General features: G+C 37.2%; 1 protein-coding gene across 5 annotated transcripts in view; it reads left to right on the forward strand.

Moving 5' to 3' along the window:
* The first annotated feature begins 6,009 nt into the window (after positions 1–6,009).
* LOC124168897 (DNA repair protein XRCC2) overlaps positions 6,010–22,221 on the forward strand; it is a 48,279-nt gene continuing 32,067 nt past the window's right edge. The window contains exons 1-4 of one of the 5 annotated variants that reach the window (XR_006867006.1): positions 6,010–7,044; positions 7,214–7,408; positions 10,312–10,474; positions 10,979–11,324. The gene's annotated coding sequence lies outside the window, so the exon portion shown is untranslated. Of the gene's footprint in view, positions 7,409–10,072; positions 10,142–10,311; positions 10,475–10,978; positions 11,325–22,221 lie in introns of those variants that run through there. The other 4 variants (XR_006867005.1, XR_006867008.1, XR_006867007.1 and 1 more) reach the window with 4 other exon arrangements.

Below are 22,221 nucleotides of genomic sequence, written 5' to 3' on the forward strand. Positions count from 1 at the left end.
AGTATTCTTTCAGCCATGGTTGGATTGGTGAACTTACAATTAATGAACATTGGCATTTTTCGGCATTGGCAGCGACGAAAAAATATTGTGGCAGTAAAATGAAGACAAAGCCCTTTGTAAACTTCCGCAGATTTTTTTCTTATCTCGTTAGCGATCTAGCATCATTCGGAGCATCGTTATAAAAACATGAAATCTTGTACAAAAGTTGTAAACGGGGGGAATTTTAGAGAGGAAAAGGGTCATGGTGTAAAGAATTTGCCGGTCATCCACGAAGTAACGCGGCAATGCTTTCGCATATAGTAATTTTTAAACGGTCAATTATGCGATGCAAATTGAGCTGCGCGCTAGCGGTACTAAAAAGGGATGTCAACAATTCAGCATTCATATTATTTAGGTAAGTAATTTAGTTATTTCATAAATGCATAATTTTTTACTTAGCAGACAGCTCTCGTGTTATATATATTTTGCGATGGTGGAAAAAGGTCTAGCGCCGGCTTTGCAAGTGACACCTACGATTTACGTACGCTACGGAAAATTCTGGGAATAAATAATACCTATTAACATATTTATAATTAGAAAGAAAGAGAGGATTGGATTAAAATAATTTTAAAAATAAATTTGCTTTACAACAATCAATTATATTTAATATATTGAATAACTTATTAAATATTTTTATGTAATTTTGTACGTATGTACTTACAGAGCTTTCAATTAAATTTTTTTTAACAATTTACGACATAATTTAATTTTTTATATTCTTGTCACAATACGTAAGAAAAGAGAATGTGGATTCAAAGATCATCTAAGAAGTGAATCTCATTTTATTAAAAAAATCCAGACGCGATTACTCTGTTAAATGTGTGAAATGTAACGGATAAATTTCTATTTTTCACGGCAGTATGATATTTCGAAGCACTTGGAGACGCAAGACCATAAAAGATATTTAAATACTGCTCTATCTTCCTCCAAAATACAGAAATTTTAAGTAAAAACCATTTATGAAAACGAAGAAAGAAACTAGCATTAGCAGAAGGATGTATTTCCATTCTATTTTTTATAGTCATTCCTTCAGATCTAAGGTCAGTACATCACAAGTTATCAAATCGGTTTTGCAGCGCACATGATACATAAGGCCGTTCAAACAGCTGCTGTTTTGTTGCCCGCAGATGTGGAAAATATTGTCATTAAAATATATTTCTATTTCTACATTACACTGTGCGTCTTCAAATGCTGAACGAATTTTGTGAAAATGCGGAAGTCGCATGTATAAGAAAATACTTGGTTACAGTAAAACGCGCTAGTTACCTCTTTCGTCAGCTGTAGATAGAATTTTTAAATTATACCACACCATGAATTCCTACTTTCTATATCAGGCTTAATGGCCTAGAATTGTAGAAGAGTTTTGAAAAAGAATCCTCAAATTTAGCTAGAGTTTAAAAACAAACAATCACCTTTTTTAAAATGCTATTGAAGTTATTGAGGGAGATAAAATTTTGGTAATCGAAGTAGCGAATGAAGTTTAACATATCTGAATCAAAAGCGGTCAGAGAGTCAAAGCGGTCGACTAAAATCTCTATGACCTTTGACCCCCATTATGACTTTCGGAGGTCAAAATAAATTGTTGTACGGATGAATGAACTGCGTAACCGACAATGGGACCCTCCAAAACCTATGGTTTGACACGTTGGTTGTCATGATGGCCAGACATTTAACTCTATGACCTTTGACCCCCATCGAGACCTCGGTGGTCAACAAATCAACAATACGGATCTATTAACTGAAAAATCGACTTTGGCACCCTTGAAAACATATGGTTCGAAACCTGGGTGTTACGATGGCCGGACGTTTACCTCTACGGCCTTTGACCTCCAAATTAACCTTGGAGGTCAATTAGTGAATAATACGGGTATTTGGACAATATCAATGACTTGGGTGCCCTATAGAATCCATGGATCGACACCTTTGTTGGTATGCTATTCTTTTTGCCACCCTTATGACCTTGGCGGTGACCTTACTGGGTCAACGGTTGAATTTTCGTAAATTAAAGTGTTATTTTTTCAGGTTTCTTGTGTCTGAAAACCCAAGAATTGACATTTTTGGTCAATGAAATTTAGACATTTTTCAATCTCGATTTTTTACTTTAAAACCACATAAGGCAAATTAAAATTTTTGGTTTGGACCCACATTGCGAGGTCAAAAGGTCAAAATTGTAAAAATTTTCCTTAAACTCAACAAAACTTAGGACCTTTCCCCATAAGTGTACCAATTTTTTGAATATTGCTCGATGCAAAGTTACTAAAATTACGGGTCAAAAATGACACACGACCGTTGGGACAGTCTTAATATTCATTTTCTAGGAATGTCACCGTTAGGTTAATCTACTAGTAATAAGGAATATTTCTAAAATAATTTTGCCTTTTTATGGACCCCTCCCTTCATCCTTTGTGAGATATCGTGGGATTTTGCCTTCTTTCTAATCTCACGTAGGATTTTTCAAAATGCGTATTTTCAGTGTAAATACGTTAATCTAGGCTTCATTGTACTGGGCTTATAAATAAAACGATTTGTTTAATTATTTTATTGAAGATTACCGAGATCGCAATAAACTGGTTTTTGCGGAAAAAATTACGAGATACTTGCCAGGACCCCTTCTTTTTACCTAGAGGGGGTGAAAAGGTATGGTCTATGGGGAGGAAAGCCATGGTCTAGGGGGAGGAAAGCCATGGTCTAGGGGGGGAAGCCATGTTCTAGGAGGGGGGGGGGGCAAGCCAAGTTGAGACATTTTAGCATGGAAAAGATGAATGAAGAACATTATAAAAGCGCCATATTAGTTTATGAGATCATTTCCTTGAAAAAATAGTTTTATTTCAGTTACTTAACTTATACTAATACATATCATTTTTCGTTGGTTTGAAGAAAATTTGTTGAATACTTTCGTTCCAATTCAGTACTGATTTTGCTTAAAGAATTTTGCGATTTTTGCTTCTAGGGGGACAGCTGCTCCCCCTGGCCTTCGCTGGCTACGCCCATGTTTACATATGACATTCTTAATCAATTTATTTAATACGATCGCTTCTAGCTTTATCTTGATTTATTTAGCTTTTTGCGCACAGTCAAGGCTATAAAATGCCTTAGTTCATCGTAAAAATATATTTATTAAGTGTATAATCATTTTGCGTGCCCAATATCGTCACTTTTCGGCGACTTTGCAGCGAATGAGCGTTAAAATATCTCAAGCGCGCATACGGAATATCGTCTGCAGTCCCAACCGTGACGTCACGCTCCCTCATCCCACTCACTTCCCCACCGTGCGATGTTGGCCACAGCGTTCCGCCCGAATGGCACGTCTACTTACTTAAATGGTCTAAGGTTTACAATGTTGCCAAAGGGGCGCTGTCCCCTAACGACGGATTGCTCGCTTTTCATGTGGTCGGTTCGGGTAGGGGATGGGTTGGGTTGGGTTGGGTTGGGTTGGGTTGGGTTGGGTTGGGTTGGGTTGGGTTGGGTTGGGTTGGGTTGGGTTGGGTTGGGTTGGGTTGGGTTGGGTTGGGTTGGGTTGGGTTGGGTTGGGTTGGGTTGGGTTGGGTTGGGTTGGGTTGGGTTGGGTTGGGTTGGGTTGGGTTGGGTTGGGTTGGGTTGGGTTGGGTTGGGTTGGGTTGGGTTGGGTTGGGTTGGGTTGGGTTGGGTTGGGTTGGGTTGGGTTGGGTTGGGTTGGGTTGGGTTGGGTTGGGTTGGGTTGGGTTGGGTTGGGTTGGGTTGGGTTGGGTTGGGTTGGGTTGGGTTGGGTTGGGTTGGGTTGGGTTGGGTTGGGTTGGGTTGGGTTGGGTTGGGTTGGGTTGGGTTGGATGGTAGCACTGGTACTGTTGGGTTGGGTTAGATGGCAGCACTGGCACTGTTGGGTTGGGTTAGATGGCAGCACTGGTACTGTTGGGTTGGGTTAGATGGCAGCACTTGTATTGTTGGGTTGGGTTAGATGGCACCACTGGTACGATTAAGTTCAGTTTTGGCCCGTCGGATGGCAGTACATGCGTGCAATAACTCCGCATCTCTCTATGTGTTCTGTGCATCTCTTGCGCACCCACTCGCTGTGGTCCGGCATATGAATGGCAACCATATGATAATGATGATCTATTTTATTTGATGTTTGTATTATATTCACACAGTGGGTAGGATTTTTCATACTTTTTTTTGAATGACTCTCCTTTTGAAGGAATTCATTGTCATGACAACTCCTCGGACTGAACCATTCAAATATTTTTTATCCAGTATTTCTCCTATAATTTCCTTCTGTGAACTTGTATTTTATAAATGCTGAGAGTTTCGGTGAACCTTAAATGGCAGAGTTAACAATCTAATACCACATAAGAGATATTATTCTGAATATATAGTGAATTCTTCTTGGAATAGTTTTCTGCCAGCCTCTCGAAAACCTCAACGAATAGCAACTCTTCGTAGGCTTACAGGTGACCTAATTAGGGTTAAAACCGTTAAAACCAAACACGATTGGCATTTGTGTTTCATGGATAATATAATTACGTGAAAAGAAAGAGATTTTTTGATACACTTTTTCAATTTAAAGAAACTGTTTCTGTTAGTAGCATTTAATTTAAATGTTAGAAAAGCCCACCTGTTGGGTTGGGTTTTAATGAAGGGAATTAATGTTGAGTGCCTGTTTTATAATGTCGTCGAAGCCTTTCGAAAACAATTTTCAGTGCCATAGCATCCTGCGCAATATGTATATGCCTATCCTTGACACTACAAAATTGTCGACCATGGTCACACCTATACTTTCCCGTTTACACCACAATGGTATGATCATAATTTCCCGTTTACACACCGCGAATACCGCCCGTACCATTGTTTCATAAAACGTCATGCAAAACTCGCAAATCGTCTTTCAGCTAATATTTTTCGTCTCTATCTATCTTATCTATCGCTCTACTGTACTTTGAAGAAGCGATAAATATAATTGATGAATTAATGTAACATAGAAAAAATCTGTTGCATCGATTTAAGGAAGTTATATTTAGCAGGTGATGGTAGGAGATATTGAAATTTTATTACAAATCTTTTGCTTGTCAGATGATTGCGGATTCGATGTTTGTAACATATCCACACAGTGACTAGGATTTTTTATAACTTTCTTTGAATGACCTTCCTTTTGAAGGAATTCATTGTCATGAAAATTCCTCGGACTAAATCATCCAAACACTATTTCAACCAGTTTTATTTCCTTCGTAGTTTAAATAGCAAATATTGCATGATCCGTAACCTTTTGCACATTCACTCGTCTTGTGGCCTAGTGTTTATGACCTGCAATATTAATTTATTGGCAGTTTCCTATAATTTCATTCTGTGAACATGTATCTTATAAATGGTAAGACTTTCAGTGAACCTTAAATGGCAGACTTAACAATCCAATACCACATAAGTGATATTTTTTAAAGATATAGTCAATGTATTCCTCTTCGAATAGTTTCCTACCAGCCTCTTGAAAATCTCAACGAATATCAACTTCTTTGTAGGCGTAAGTGAGACCTTATTAGGGTTAAAAACCAATCACGACCGGAAATATATAGTTATGTGAAAAGAAAGAGATTTAGTGATACACTATTTCAATTTTTAAAAAGCAGTTCCTGTGAGTAGTATTCAATTTTAATGTTTGAAAACCAAACCTGTAGACAGGTTCAAAATGGTTAAATTAGCTATGAACTTAAAATTCGATAAAGAATATCAGTTAATTGATCTAGGAGATCATTGCACGAAAGGTTTCAAGCATGCATTTAACGTTGATATAGCCACATTTTTTCAGTGGTAATTAGCAATAAGCAGGAGAAATTACTTGTGAACAATCCTTTTTACTCTCTTGATGAATTTTTTGATTGCACTGCATTGTTACATGTAATATTTTATCTCTGTTCTTTGTATTCTAATCAATATTGCACATAGTCAAGTAATGTACATGTATCTTTGTTTATTTTGTATTTGATGTTGTCTATTACTGAAAAGTTAAACGACAATAAAATCTTTTTATTATTTATTATTATTAATATTCAGTATCGCAAGATCAACTTGGCCACAAATAATCCTTTCAATTTATATTAAGACGTGGAGATTTCGATACTTGTACATACCTTGTTTATTAATCCAAGCTTATCCTAGTATATTTAGTGCATGTACTCTTTCAGCGCGTGAATCCAGTTAAAAGTTTCAACATTCTCTTGATGATTCCTAGATTCGTTAAAGCTTTACTGACAGTTCCTTATAGTTTTTTAGTTTTACCTCATAATTCAGGAATGCAAAGTGTAACTTTTATAGGCATAACTTTTTCAGTGGTAATTAGCAATAAGCAGGAGAAGAGTTATACAACAATGAGGCGGTTCATTACAATTTACTAATTAAAGGGGATAGGAAAAATATATGTATAGGAATTAATAATGTAGGTGATGAATAGGGTACGTATCCTTGCAAGATCGTCTGTCGTGTAGGTAAGGGTTTAAATTGGGGAGGGATAGAAGGTATAAAGTGTTGTAATCAGACAGTGAGATTCCTAATTTATTAATTATTCGATTTGAGAAATTTATTTTTGACAGGTTCAAGCTGGATTCTCTGTATTATGATACGGTGACCAGTTAAGAACTGAGTATATTCCAATTTGCAACGTACCAAAGCATGAATATTGTTAAATTTTTCTCAGATTCTCATCATGAATTCTACATTCTTTTAGCTTCCTTGATTTAGTTATGCAGTCAACAGGATCCGTGGGCTAGTTCTTAGGCATAATTATTGTTGAATGAATTTTTGTTATTGTGGTTCATATAGTTTACCTTATTACTTCACAGTATGAATGTTGTGTTCGCTCAAGAATTTTGTGTTTGTATGTATCTGTAGTTCTCGCCTCCACAAGTATGATAATCTTGCTGCAGAATTGACTCTGTTTCCTCAAAATTTGAGATATTGTCAGTGTGGAGCCCGGCTCTTTAAGGAAGTTTTTGTTGTAATTCAACCCTACCAAGCCGTACTTTGACTGAAATGAATACCATGGTATACAATAAAATTATGCTGATAATGTGTGTTAAAGATTCTCAATAGTCAATGATTTACATGACTTGGCATCGGTATACAACGATTGCAAGTTCTCCTGAGGAAAGTTTGAAGAAGAAATTTCTATGGACATTTTATTATTTTGGAAATTTTCCCTATTGAACTGTAGGTGGCCCCATCAGATGGCTTCCTGAGGTTCATCTGTCTGGACAAGCAAATCAGGATGTTCAAGGATCGATCAGTGTCTCCAGGCACGCTCCTCCTTCCTGCAAGAGTTCCTTTTGGAGATTAAGCAGGCCACGGAAAAACAGCTGCTTGACGCTGGATTTGAGCAAAATCCTCAACAAGTGAGTTCTTCATTAAGGTAACTGCATGAGGAAAATGATATCCTTAACCCTTCTTTGGGCACATAAAATCTTGTTATGCGGTTGGGTGTGTGGGCCACACTGATGGCCCAAATTCAATTTATTTTAATTTCCTTAAGTGTTCAACATTTCGTAAAAAAGTTTTTTCGTAATAATAAATTTAGACTTTGTTTATTGACCTTCAGATCTAAAAAATCTACAATACTGTTGAATGAACTGCAAAACTGACTTGAGCACCCTTTAAAACCTATGTTTAGACACGTTGGTTGTCACGATGGTCCCACATTTACCTCTATGACCTTTGACCTCAGTATTAGCCTTGTTAAGGCAAAAATACAACTATGGGCAAGGTGGAAAAAGCATAATACGGAAAAGAAACAATGTCAAGTAAAGAAAATCTTCAAAACATACCTTTTGAAAGAGAGTAGTATTCGAAAACTGTACCAACACAGGATTACACAACTGCTCGAACACATAAAACCAGAACATGACATCAATAAGGAATGGGAAAATCTTAAGAAAGCTATTTTACAAATAGCTAATGAAGTTTTGGGCACCAGAAATAAAAAGAAACGGAAAAGAGGTTTAAAAATCTGGAACGAAGAGATAGCACAGGCCATCGAAAATAAAAACAAAGCATACAGAGAATACCTACAGAGAAAAACAGAGGAAACGAAAGAAAAATATCACAGGGTCAGAAACCGTACGAAAGCAATAATAAGGAATGCACATATGATATCATGGGATAGATTTATAAGTGGAGTAGAGGAGGATATTCATGGTAGGCAAGAAATAGCATATAAACTGATGAAACAACTTAACAAATCAGAGAAAGATACTGCCCAACTAAATGTTATACCGAAGGAAGAATGGATAGAACACTATAGGAGATTATGGTATGATCCAACATTAGATGATACGATCAACACTCCAGAGGAAACAATAGGAGTAGACCCTATTGACTTGAAAGAACTAGAATGTGCTCTGAAGAAGACAAAAAATAGGAAAGCTGCTGGCATAGATGGAATTGAATCAGAGCTGATAAAATATGGAGGTACATCCCTACAAATAAGAATCCTCCATCTATACAACATGTGTTGGAAAAAGCTTGAAATCCCAAAGGATTGGAATGTGGCGAAGGTTGTTTCATTGTTTAAAAAAGGAAAAAGAAATAATCCAGAGAATTACAGAGGTATAAGCCTACTAAATACTGCATACAAAATTTACAGTAGAATAATAAATACTAGACTACAAGCTATCTCTGATACCATTTTATTAGAAGAACAGGCTGGATTTAGGAAAGGAAGATCTTGCATCGACGATGTTTTTACTTTAAAACAAATAATTCAAAAACGAAGAGAGTTCAATCTGGAAACGCATCTGGCATTCATAGATTTTGAAAAAGCATTCGATCGTGTGAATAGAGAAACGTTATGGTCAGTTATGCAGAAAAGAGGGTTTCCTAGACATCTGATAAAAGCTTCCCAGAGTCTATACAGAGACACCAGAATTGTAATTGACACAGGGAAACAGATCACCCAAGAAATTATCATTAACCGAGGAGTTAGACAGGGTTGCAGCCTATCCCAAACCTTGTTTAATCTATACATAGATGACGTTCTAAGAATGTGGAAAGAGAATAATGTATCACCAGGCATAGAAATAGGACCATCTCAATACTTAAATACGATGCTGTTTGCTGACGATCAGGTTATAATACAAGATAAAGAGGACAAACTCCAGATGGCAGTACACAGACTACACGAGTTGAGCAAGCTATACAACCTGAGAATTTCAAAAAACAAAACAAAGACTATGGCATTTTTAGGAAGCAACCCGATAAGAACAAAAATTGTTATTGAGGATCAAGTCCTGGAGCAAGTGTCGCACTTCCAGTACTTAGGATGCAACATAACATATGACGAGGAAAAAGATATTATGAATAAGGTTAACACTTTCCAGAGAATATGTGGCACTATCAGAAGAACTCTGAAGAACAAAACAAGAAAAGAAACACAAATAAAATTTTACAAAGTGATGGCAGTCCCTACTGTACTCTACGGATCAGAATGTTGGGTAACAAAAAAGAAGGAATTAAGGCAGATAGAATCGTCTGAAATGAAATTTTTAAGATCAGTTAAAGGTTGCACAATATTGGATAAAATAAGAAACACTCAAATAAGAGATGAACTGGGTGTCCAAGCGGTCACTGACAAATTAAAAGAATACAAACATAGATGGAAAGAACATTTACTTCGAATGCCAAATGAAAGAATTCCAAAGCAAGCAATGGAATATCAACCATTTGGCAAGAGAAGTATAGGAAGACCAAGGAAAAGATGGTGATGTGGAGCCGGAACAGGCTTAGTAGCCTAATCCTGGAAGGAAGAAGAAGAAGAAGATTGGAGGTCAAATAGTGGATAAGACGAGTATTTGGACACTACCAATGACTTGGGCACCCTTTAAAACCCATGAACCACCACCTTTGTTGACTGATCACCCGCTGATTGGGTCGACCTGGGTAGCAAAATTCTTCTCTATCACTGGAGCACCAAAAAAGACCTACACATCTGAGAAATTTGTACTTTTACTTTTTTGGGACGGTTAAGCACTACACATCCTAATGTATTCTAAATCCATTCCAAGGGCTCCCCATTAGTCCATGGACTAATGGGGAGCCCTTGTGTGCCTTGAGAGCAAGTTACAAAAACATTCTCTGGGAAAATATGCATGTATGTGCCAAATTTCCCAATGATCGGTGCAGTGGATTTTGGGGTCTATCAATCTTGGACTAACAATTATAAGAACTTCCTCTTTTATATATTAATGTTTTAGTTTTTGTTGCATTTAAGGGTTACTATCAATTTTTGTTAATTTTAAGAAGGAAATGTTGTTATTCTAGGTAGTGCACAGGTAGATAGTGGAGGTTATGATGGCCCAGCAACTTTCTGCTTTCAATCTAGCGCTTGGGAAAGATGTGGCCTTGAGAGCTATGAGCTGCAAGAAGTACATCAGCAAAGGGATCCTGAGTTTGTTTCAATACTTCAGAGCATAAGAATTGGTCGGTAAGTATTCTTAGAGAAAATAGTCCATTCTATATTTTATTTGGAAATAAATAACATTAGGTTGGTATCAGTGTAGGTGAAATACAATATCCCTTTAAAATTTGTTTTCAAACCTTGATAGTGAGGGAAACTTGGTATTTCAGTGACAGTCTTTGTAATTATTCCATAGTTTTTCATCTTGATATTTGTATACAGTCATGCTTTTTTTCTTGAGGCTCTAAAGTAATGAGTTACATATTTAGATACACATGTATGGTTTTGAGCATCATATAATTATGTAATTTGGTAGAAGGTTTGATCTCTGTGATATTTATTACAAAGCTCTCAGAATTATAAAGGCTTCATAATTGTGGTCAGGACATAATTCATTATTATGAGAAGGCATGTATACTATAAAAGTTATCCTGATTTACGCATCCTGAAAGCCATCATTTTTTCAATGAAAATTCATCCACTGCATCAGCTAACTCAGTGTGACAATACCTTTTCTTTTGCCTCTCTTAGGGTCAAAGAAGAGATTTCAGAGAAACTTACTTCAACGATATCTAACCAGGTTGAGGAAGGAGGTATCCTGGCTACTCGTCTGTGCAGTCATACCAAAGATGCAGATCAAATCAACCAGTCACGTTTAATGGAGTTACCAGGTAAAGTCTTCATGGAATAATCGATGGAACTCAAACTTAATGCTCTCCTTTCTTTGAATAACTCATTGAAACTAGTCGCAGTCAAGTTGTAATACCATTCGATCTTTATGAAATAAACTTACACCATGTTAACTTGCCAATCGGGATTTCAGAAGTCTGGTTCTTTTGTGTATAGTTATTTGAGGACAGGCAACCCTCGATTATCAATTTCCTAATAATAATAATAATAATAATTTATTCGCTGAAGGCAATACAATTGCATAGCTTCGTCAAGTTACATTACATAAAGGATAAAACACAAACAAACAATGGCAATAGAACACAGTGTGTATGCAAATGACAATTAAAGATACATCAGGACAATAGTTAATACATTAATTTACATTTAAGTTTTTCCTTACATACAACATAACTCATTTAAGTTTTTCTTTACATACAGCATAAAATTCATCAGTAGAATATAAAGGTTTTTGTATTAAAAATTTTTTTAGCTCAGTTTTGAATTTAAAAAAATTGTTGATTTTTTTAATATTTTGTGGGAGTGAATTGTGGAGTTTTGCTCCTTTGTGGTATGGACCCTCAGTATTTAGTGTGGTAGATCTAGTTTTGATGTGGATATCTAGGTTTGACCTGGTATGATGCTGGTGAATGTTGCAGTTTAACTCATATAAATTCATGTTATTTTTAACAAACAGAATGAGTTCAAAAATATACAAGGAGGGTAGGGGCATTATACTGGCCTTACTAAAATAAGGTCTACAGGACTCTCTATAAGATAGGTTGAAGAGAGTCCTTATGGCCTGCTTTTGCAATCATCTGTTTTGTGGGTTATCCAGGCTATTTTCTCCTCCTTGCTCATAGAATTTCAGAGACTATTCTATAGGCAAAATTGATGGAGTTCTTTAAAAGTCCAATGTATCTCAATATAATGCATCTATTAAAATATGTACTTGTGAAAATGTAGATACAGCAGAATCCCGATTATGCGGCTGCGACTTATCCGTGCTGCACATTATCCATGCACGATTTTCACTCTCTTTCAATGTTTTCCGCGATCTATATAAAAAATAAAATTGGATGCAAAATCACTTGAATTACTGCATTTTAATGCTAAGCTACACCAGACTTATTATTTCCATCAGTGTCTTCTTTGTAAAACGTAATTATTTCATTTACTTGCCAGCAAGGAATGTTTCAAGTTTACTTGAACGTCTACTCAAGGAATGAAAATGACAATAAGCGGCAGGGAAAAAACTCTTGATTAATTTAAAAGATTCTTCAACAGTTAACCAATCCTAAGTCAACAAAAATGTTATCCATGGTCTTTAAAAGAATGCTGCAATGCAAATGCGCAATTATTGCTGTGGTCTCACATGTTGATTAATGCAGCCCAAGAGTACCAGACATTTTGTTGCACTCAGGCATGTTAATGCCGTGACTAATGAAGGTCTAACTGAAGAGGAAGGGATTCGTGTAAGTAAAGGCAGCGGGGGAAGTGAAAGGAGAGAGATTGGATGAGTCATAACCAGGCAATCGCCAGTGTGGATACTCTAGAACCGCTGCTGCATGATGACACTAGCTGCATTCTCGAGAGCTCCATCTTCCTGTTTTCCAAGCCTCCCAGTGCATGACCGCACTCCGGGTTCATGTATCCACGTCCCGCTGTTGCTACCGAGGTAACTTGTGCGAGACACGACTATGTCGCATTTTGCCCGACAGTTTACAGTGCAACCTCGATAAAACGACACCCCACGGTGCACCAATAAACACTCGCTATAGCAAATTGTCGCTTTACCGGAGGTGGAGCAAATAATAGCCAATATACCTGTTGCGAACAGTTATACAGGAACAGGAGTGGTGCAGCGACAGATTAATTTCTATCCGATAAACGTAAGCATAAATCCAGGCGAAAGGTGATGTTTTTTTGCATCACTAAATTTCCTTACTCAAACAACGACTAACTATTCAAACAATTTATAAGCGCCGCACTGAATAAATATCATGCAAAGCATTGTTTTGTAAATCATTATGCCACGACCGACCGACGAAGCCATTTTTCTATGCACTTAATTAGTGCATTTACGTAATCATTCTATTACTTTTTTTATTTTCCACTGAAAATTCAAAAATTAACTAATAAAACTGTATCGCGGTTATTTAATGCCTCAAATGTTTCCATTGGTGTATTTTTATTGTTCCTATACATTAAGCGGCAGTGAAGTGACATAATGTATTGCATTTGTTTCTGCAGTCGAAAACGGTGGAAGGTTGTATAACATTCCTGCCTTAGAAGACTTTTTCTATCAGATAATGTAATATCTTCATCATCTACAGTAAAAAGTATGCTAAGCTTGAAAAATGATGCGATTAAAATTGCCGTTGTTAAAAAAAGTTCCTTTTTGAGTGTTTCGCTCGCGACGTATTTGAAATAATACACCGAGTTTACCACGGCACTGCAAAGGAGAGTCAGTTATTCTGTGAGTTCTTCCAGCGGCCACCAGTGGATGTTCGGCTACCCACATGACGGAACAGAGCACCAGTACGACTCCAACCACTGACACGAATAGTTCACCCTAGTGAATCCCCAACGGAGAATAAATACATCCATCCGGACAATTCACGCTCAGTATCATTGCATCATACATCCTACATCATTGCTAAGGTGCACTACATACCTTTAGAGGCATCATTGCAAGAAATACCTAGTACTGCAAGGATTTTGTCGGGGAGTAGGATGTAAAAAAGTTCCGTTTCTTCTATGTTATATCATGCGGCGAATACTTCTTAAGATACTTATGATCGGAGTCCTTTCTTCCACGACTTCAGGTTTACACCGCAGGCATCATCAGCATTGATGAGGGGAGATAACGCTTTGGTGCTTTGCATCAGTATAATCTATTCTCCGCACTCTTGAAATTCTCGATTCGCAATCTATCCCTGAAATACTCCGCTTTAGGCTTAGGCGTAGCCCCTTTCTCAGAAGTTCCTGCAGACTGGAGTGGGCAAAACCACCCGAAAAAAGCTCCTTATAACTCTACGTAGTCTGCATTGCTTGGGCGCTTTTGTTTTTTTTTAATTGTGAAGAGCGAATAGGAAGATAAATTAATTTCGACACTCTCATATTACTCCTTTATTTTTATTTTCTCGCTTAGACGTGTTTGGTGTTTTTTTGGCCATGGTGTCTGCCGTCAAATGCTTTCTATTCATGCAACTCATGGACGTGCGGGTATGCTGATGACAGCTTTCTGCCGTCCCAGGAACAAAAGAGGATCAAGCATTCGCGAATGCTAATGCCACAATATTTTCACCAAAATTAACTACTTATTTATTGAACGACAGTTTACCGCATAAATTTGAGACTGAGCACTCCATTAACTTAATTTCTAACAAATCGCTAGCAATTACAGAGATTAAGGAGTCTTGATGTAAGTTTTTCCGGCGGTGAAACCCTCGCTATGGTGAGAGCCAACACCAAAAGGGCCTCGTGAAAAAGAATTTTTTAACATGCTTATTATAGGGTCAATTGACGGTGCATCAGCTATCTCTCGTAATAGCGGGGGTTTCGCTATAGCCCGTACTCGCTTTAATGAGGTTCCACTGTAGCTTCCGACATCGCACTGTGGTTTTGAAGCATTGATGCAAACCACTTTTCTGTATCCATGATCACACAGCCAAGGATACGTGATTTCGTGATTTTCAAAACCAGGTCTATCCGGAGCAGAAGGAATACAAGTACAATCACATTATTGCTGCTAAAAAGATCGTGGTATGGCAAAGAGACCTCTCAATGAATCCAGGCAGTGGTGCAGCGGTGGGGGATTTTTGGGGAATAAAACCCCCTCAGAGCTCAGAGAAATTTGTTAAATGTATTTTACTTAATTGGATTAATATTGCTTATAGAATAGTATGAGGATTAATAAAAATCCCTCAGAAGGCCGTAAAACTCAACATTTTGAACCATTTATGTATCTTAATTTTTTTCTGGTGGAGGGACCCCACATCTCCCCTTACCCTGGTGGGTATACCACACTCCCAGGCACCCCAGCATTAGCTGCGCCTGAAACCCCCCCCCTAGCCTTAATTCCTAATTGCGCCCCTGAATCCAGGCTCTTTAAAATAACAGAAAACATTGATGAAGTATTAAACTCATGCCGGGATTATCCGCAACACAGATAAACTGCAGCCGGGAAATCAGGAGTCTGCTGTATTTCAATTTTTCAAATCAATTTTTGACGATGTAGCTTTCCCTTTCATTTTCCTCGCTTATTGTGGACACAACCCAGTGCAGCCATTGCATGCTTTTTAATCTTCCTTATATCCTCCAATGATATGTCTAAACCCTAGACCTTTTGTTAAAATTTGAGTTTTACAAAGTTGCAATATCTTGTAAACCTGTATGTGTTACAAAACGTTTTGGGGTTTTTGTTTCTCAATGAAATGAAGACTATATGCCAACCTCGGGTCGAAATTCGTGACTCAGGCAAGGGGTAAGCACCTGGTTAAACTTTGGGTAGAATAACCCATGTATCATATCAATGAATGTAAAATGTTACATTGTTGGTTAGCGTGACAATTTAAGTGCAATATGAAGAAACTTTGGCCGCTCAATTGGGGAAACAAATAAAAGCTCAGCTGCTTACACTGCCATTGTTGGCCATTGCATTTAAAAATTTAATTGTTCACTTGCACAATGGTTGTCATTTCCATGTTAATTCGACAAGAAAAACTAGTTTAAAAACTAACCATTACATTATATTCATTCATTTTTATCAGATTTCTCTGCTCTTATCCTTCAGCATAAGATCTTAGGCAAAATTAATGAAAGAGTAATCATGCCATGATAACACTACTTGGGTGATTCAGCCTGTTCTTTTCATTCCCTGGAAACTAAGTACCATATTTATTTGAATATAGTTCCCCCTTTTTTTCCAAAAATGCCCATAGTAAAAGTTAAGGGGGACTATATTTAAATGCATTTTTAATATTTTTCCCGTAACTGAAGCCTCAAAATTAGGGGGTGGGACTATATTCGGAGAAATATGGTATCAACTCATGTCTAATGCGATCCTATGAATTCAGTCATATTTTAATCAATGGTGGCAGTTAGAAATTAATACTTAAACGACAGAACGGAGAAACCCATTACATGATCTCCAGAACCATTGCAGTGGTAAATGGCACAAATGTAGATTCAGAGGTAATACTGCCAAAGGAAAGAAGCAAGCCTTTATTTCCCTCCCACGCTGCAATTCCCAAGGATGATGAAGGCAAGGCATGAGACAAGCCAAGAATTAAGTTCTCTCCAAGAGCAATGTTTCCTTGGGTTGATGAAACCACAATCACTACCCTGCCATCAAACTTGCCGCCTAGGAATTAACTGTGGAAAAGAGTACTATAAGAGCTATTAAAATTTTAAGGCGATAGGAGAGTTAGAATGGTGAATCAGCCTCGGTAAAATAATTCAAAGAATCTCAGCTCAAATGTAGGCCTTGGTAAGTTGATGAACCATGCAAAATATTTAACAAATATATTCACACTGAGTTAGCTGATGCAGTGGATGAATTTTCATTGAAAAAATGATGGCTTTCAGGATGCGTAAATCAGGATAACTTTTATAGTATACATGCCTTCTCATAATAATGAATTATGTCCTGACCACAATTATGAAGCCTTTATAATTCTGAGAGCTTTGTAATAAATATCACAGAGATCAAACCTTTAGAGCCATTGAGTAAAAAAAGTACTATGGATATATGAAAAGCTATCAACCAAGAGAAAAATCTTTTCATTGCAAATACATACGACTTATTTGGGTATATTCTACCAAATTACATAATTATATGATGCTCAAAACCATACATGTGTATCTAAATATGTAACTCATTACTTTAGAGCCTCAAGAAAAAAAGCATGACTGCATACAAATATCAAGATGAAAAACTAGGGAATAATTACAAAGACTGTCACTGAAATACCAAGTTTCCCTCACTATCAAGGTTTGAAAACAAATTTTAAAGGGATATTGTATTTCACCTACACTGATACCAACCTAATGTTATTTATTTCCAAATAAAATATAGAATGGACTATTTTCTCTAAGAATACTTACCGACCAATTCTTATGCTCTGAAGTATTGAAACAAACTCAGGATCCCTTTGCTGATGTACTTCTTGCAGCTCATAGCTCTCAAGGCCACATCTTTCCCAAGCGCTAGATTGAAAGCAGAAAGTTGCTGGGCCATCACAACCTCCACTATCTACCTGTGCACTACCTAGAATAACAACATTTCCTTCTTAAAATTAACAAAAATTGATAGTAACCCTTAAATGCAACAAAAACTAAAACATTAATATATAAAAGAGGAAGTTCTTATAATTGTTAGTCCAAGATTGATAGACCCCAAAATCCACTGCACCGATCATTGGGAAATTTGGCACATACATGCATATTTTCCCAGTGAATGTTTTTGTAACTTGCTCTCAAGGCACACAAGGGCTCCCCATTAGTCCATGGACTAATGGGGAGCCCTTGGAATGGATTTAGAATACATTAGGATGTGTAGTGCTTAACCGTCCCAAAAAAGTAAAAGTACAAATTTCTCAGATGTGTAGGTCTTTTTTGGTGCTCCAGTGATAGAGCAGAATTTTGCTACCCAGGTCGACCCAATCAGCGGGTGATCAGTCAACAAAGGTGGTGGTTCATGGGTTTTAAAGGGTGCCCAAGTCATTGGTAGTGTCCAAATACTCGTCTTATCCACTATTTGACCTCCAAGGCTAATACTGAGGTCAAAGGTCATAGAGGTAAATGTGGGACCATCGTGACAACCAACGTGTCTAAACATAGGTTTTAAAGGGTGCTCAAGTCAGTTTTGCAGTTCATTCAACAGTATTGTAGATTTTTTAGATCTGAAGGTCAATAAACAAAGTCTAAATTCATTATTACGAAAAAACTTTTTTACGAAATGTTGAACACTTAAGGAAATTAAAATAAATTGAATTTGGGCCATCAGTGTGGCCCACACACCCAACCGCATAACAAGATTTTATGTGCCCAAAGAAGGGTTAAGAATATCATTTTCCTCATGCAGTTACCTTAATGAAGAACTCACTTTGTTGAGGATTTTGCTCAAATCCAGCGTCAAGCAGCTGTTTTTCCGTGGCGTGCTTAATCTCCAAAAGGAACTCTTGCAGGAAGGAGGAGCGTGCCTGGAGACACTGATCCTTGAACAACCTGATTTGCTTGTCCAGACAGATGAACCTCAGGAAGCCATCTGATGGGGCCACCTACAGTTCAATAGGGAAAATTTCCAAAATAATAAAATGTCCATAGAAATTTCTTCTTCAAACTTTCCTCAGGAGAACTTGTAATCGTTGTATACCGATGCCAAGTCATGTAAATCATTGACTATTGAGAATCTTTAACACACATTATCAGCATAATTTTATTGTATACCATGGTATTCATTTCAGTCAAAGTACGGCTTGGTAGGGTTGAATTACAACAAAAACTTCCTTAAAGAGCCGGGCTCCACACTGACAATATCTCAAATTTTGAGGAAACAGAGTCAATTCTGCAGCAAGATTATCATTCTTGTGGAGGCGAGAACTACAGATACATACAAACACAAAATTCTTGAGCGTACACAACATTCATACTGTGAAGTAATAAGGTAAACTATGAACCACAATAACAAATTTCATTCAACAATAATTATGCCTAAGAACTAGCCCACGGATCCTGTTGACTGCATAACTAAATCAAGGAAGCTAAAAGAATGTAGAATTCATGATGAGAATCTGAGAAAAATTTAACAATATTCATGCTTTGGTACGTTGCAAATTGGAATATACTCAGTTCTTAACTGGTCACCGTATCATAATACAGAGAATCCAGCTTGAACCTGTCAAAAATAAATTTCTCAAATCGAATAATTAATAAATTAGGAATCTCACTGTCTGATTACAACACTTTATACCTTCTATCCCTCCCCAATTTAAAACCCTTACCTACACGACAGACGATCTTGCAAGGATACGTACCCTATTCATCATCTACATTATTAATTCCTATACATATATTTTTCCTATCCCCTTTAATTAGTAAATTGTAATGAACCGCCTCATTGTTGTATAACTCTTCTCCTGCTTATTGCTAATTACCATTGAAAAAGTTATGCCTATAAAAGTTATACTTTGCATTCCTGAATTATGAGGTAAAACTAAAACTATAAGGAACTGTCAGTAAAGCTTTAACGAATCTAGGAATCATCAAGAGAATGTTGAAACTTTTAACTGGATTCACGCGCTGAAAGAGTACATGTACTAAATATACTAGGATAAGCTTGGATTAATAAACAAGGTATGTACAAGTATCGAAATCTCCACGTCTTAATATAAATTGAAAGGATTATTTGTGGCCAAGTTGATCTTGCGATACTGAATATTAATAATAATAAATAATAAAAAGATTTTATTGTCGTTTAACTTTTCAGTAATAGACAACGTCAAATACAAAATAAACAAAGATACATGTACATTACTTGACTATGTGCAATATTGATTAGAATACAAAGAACAGAGATAAAATATTACATGTAACAATGCAGTGCAATCAAAAAATTCATCAAGAGAGTAAAAAGGATTGTTCACAAGTAATTTCTCCTGCTTATTGCTAATTACCACTGAAAAAATGTGGCTATATCAACGTTAAATGCATGCTTGAAACCTTTCGTGCAATGATCTCCTAGATCAATTAACTGATATTCTTTATCGAATTTTAAGTTCATAGCTAATTTAACCATTTTGAACCTGTCTACAGGTTTGGTTTTCAAACATTAAAATTGAATACTACTCACAGGAACTGCTTTTTAAAAATTGAAATAGTGTATCACTAAATCTCTTTCTTTTCACATAACTATATATTTCCGGTCGTGATTGGTTTTTAACCCTAATAAGGTCTCACTTACGCCTACAAAGAAGTTGATATTCGTTGAGATTTTCAAGAGGCTGGTAGGAAACTATTCGAAGAGGAATACATTCACTATATCTTTAAAAAATATCACTTATGTGGTATTGGATTGTTAAGTCTGCCATTTAAGGTTCACTGAAAGTCTTACCATTTATAAGATACATGTTCACAGAATGAAATTATAGGAAACTGCCAATAAATTAATATTGCAGGTCATAAACACTAGGCCACAAGACGAGTGAATGTGCAAAAGGTTACGGATCATGCAATATTTGCTATTTAAACTACGAAGGAAATAAAACTGGTTGAAATAGTGTTTGGATGATTTAGTCCGAGGAATTTTCATGACAATGAATTCCTTCAAAAGGAAGGTCATTCAAAGAAAGTTATAAAAAATCCTAGTCACTGTGTGGATATGTTACAAACATCGAATCCGCAATCATCTGACAAGCAAAAGATTTGTGATAAAATTTCAATATCTCCTACCATCACCTGCTAAATACTTCCTTAAATCGATGCAACAGATTTTTTCTATGTTACATTAATTCATCAATTATATTTATCGCTTCCTCAAAGTACAGTGGAGCGATAGATAAGATAGATAGAGACGAAAAATATCAGCTGAAAGACGATTTGCGAGTTTTGCATGACGTTTTATGAAACAGTGGTACGGCCGGTATTCGCGGTGTGTAAACGGGAAATTATGATCATACCATTGTGGTGTAAACGGGAAAGTATAGGTGTGACCATGGTCGACAATTTTGTAGTGTAAAGGATAGGCATACATATTGCGCAGGATGCTATGGCACTGAAAATTGTTTTCGAAAGGCTTCGACGACATTATAAAACAGGCACTCAACATTAATTCCCTTCATTAAAACCCAACCCAACAGGTGGGCTTTTCAAACATTTAAATTAAATGCTACTAACAGAAACTGTTTCTTTAAATTGAAAAAGTGTATCAAAAAATCTCTTTCTTTTCACGTAATTATATTATCCATGAAACACAAATGCCAATCGTGTTTGGTTTTAACCCTAATTAGGTCATCTGTAAGCCTACGAAGAGTTGCTATTCGTTGAGGTTTTCGAGAGGCTGGCAGAAAACCATTCCAAGAAGAATTCACTATATATTCAGAATAATATCTCTTATGTGGTATTAGATTGTTAACTCTGCCATTTAAGGTTCACCGAAACTCTCAGCATTTATAAAATACAAGTTCACAGAAGGAAATTATAGGAGAAATACTGGATAAAAAATATTTGAATGGTTCAGTCCGAGGAGTTGTCATGACAATGAATTCCTTCAAAAGGAGAGTCATTCAAAAAAAAGTATGAAAAATCCTACCCACTGTGTGAATATAATACAAACATCAAATAAAATAGATCATCATTATCATATGGTTGCCATTCATATGCCGGACCACAGCGAATGGGTGCGCAAGAGATGCACAGAACACATAGAGAGCTGCGGAGTTATTGCACGCATGTACTGCCATCCGACGGGCAAAATCCGAACTTAATCGTACCAGTAGTGCCATCTAACCCAACCCAAATGTACCAGTGCTGCCATCTAACCCAACCCAATCGTACCAGTGCTGCCATCTAACCCAACCCAACCGTACCAGTGCTGCCATCTAACCCAACCCAACCGTACCAGTGCTGCCATCTAACCCAACCCAACCGTACCAGTGCTGCCATCTAGCCCAACCCAACCGTACCAGTGCTGCCATCTAACCCAACCCAACCGTACCAGTGCTGCCATCTAACCCAACCCAATCGTACCAGTGCTGCCATCTAACCCAACCCAACCGTACCAGTGCTGCCATCTAACCCAACCCAATCGTACCAGTGCTGCCATCGAACCCAACCCAACCGTACCAGTGCTGCCATCTAACCCAACCCAACCGTACCAGTGCTGCCATCTAACCCAACCCAACCGTACCAGTGCTGCCATCTAACCCAACCCAACCGTACTAGTGCTGCCATCTAACCCAACCCAACCGTAACAGTGCTGCCATCTAACCCAACCCAACCGTACCAGTGCTGCCATCTAACCCAACCCAACCCATCCCATCCCTTACCCGAACCGACCACATGAAAACCGAGCAATCCGTCGTTAGGGGACAGCGCCCCTT

The sequence above is a fragment of the Ischnura elegans genome, chromosome 12 (assembly GCF_921293095.1).
Source record: "Ischnura elegans chromosome 12, ioIscEleg1.1, whole genome shotgun sequence".
NCBI lineage: Eukaryota > Metazoa > Arthropoda > Insecta > Odonata > Coenagrionidae > Ischnura > Ischnura elegans.